The following is a 1,238-nucleotide window of genomic DNA, read 5'->3' on the forward strand; positions in this document are numbered from 1 at the left end:
TCTTTTCTTTATGTAAATATATCAAAGTGTTTGTTATTTAACATTGAATCACAGATCGTATCGATATATAGCGTTTATTCACAAATTAAAGTTTTGTATATCGCGCGAACTTCCTATCTTTCTCTCATCTCTCTCTTTTCCCTATTTTCCCGGCTCCCTAAGAAAAGGATTCTGCAAAAACGTGCCGTCACGAGATCGCGTATGTGAGTCATCGATATATTCGTCGCCGAATGCTCTGTGACTGCCGTTCTCACGATATGTATACTGTCCCTAATAGAAAGCAATATATATATATTCTTTCCTATGGATCTGGATTAACTTTGTGTTACTCGGGCGGAAAGGTTGCGTCATTAGGCCGGTAGGGTGTTACCATAAAGGCAAATGTCTTTTATAGAGGTATAAAAAATAATTTATATACGTTATATACGTATGTGCGAGAGAGAGATTGTAAATTAAATAATTTTCAGAAATATACAGTAGTATGATTATTAATTACAATATAGTTATGATTATTGTATGTAACTTATCGATGTTGCTGTAGAAATACACTGTAAAAAACATTTTGCTATAAAATTACAATTAGAAAAAAGAAAGAGAAAGAGGGAATGAGTAATATTGAGGTCAACAACAATAGTTGTACTTTTCCAAACAAATTTATACAAAAAAAATAACATTACGCAATGTGTTTTAACATTTGTAAATTTACACGACATGTATATGTATTAACACACTTTTAACACACATTTTTTTACAGTGTATGTAATCTCACACGTACAAGAGACAGAATCTTGTTTGAACTTATTAAAGTGTTGCACAAATTAGCAATTATAAATCTGTCGTAGGATGCATTGCGTGTTTTATCAACGACGAGCGTAGTGAAATAGATCTTCCGTCAATACGTGACAAATCACGAGCATATTGCAATGAGTTTTAATTTAGACTGACGCGTTTGCGACAAATGTATGTATATACGAATTACTTACACAGAGAAACGATCAAATCACAAATTATTTGTTATAAAAAATATATTATTGTAAATACATATTGTTAAATAAAGATAATAATGTTAACGCTAGCGGATTTTAATTGCAATAAAAAAAATATGTGAAAATAATATGTAGCAATATTTCTGTCAAAGTGCGCAGATATGTGTATATGTATATATATATATATATATATATATATATATATATACATATATATATATATATATACACATATATACACCTATATACACA

This window comes from Pseudomyrmex gracilis, unplaced genomic scaffold (genome assembly GCF_002006095.1).
Source record: "Pseudomyrmex gracilis isolate BER0280 unplaced genomic scaffold, ASM200609v1 scaffold_143, whole genome shotgun sequence".
In the NCBI taxonomy this organism is placed as follows: Eukaryota; Metazoa; Arthropoda; class Insecta; order Hymenoptera; family Formicidae; genus Pseudomyrmex; species Pseudomyrmex gracilis.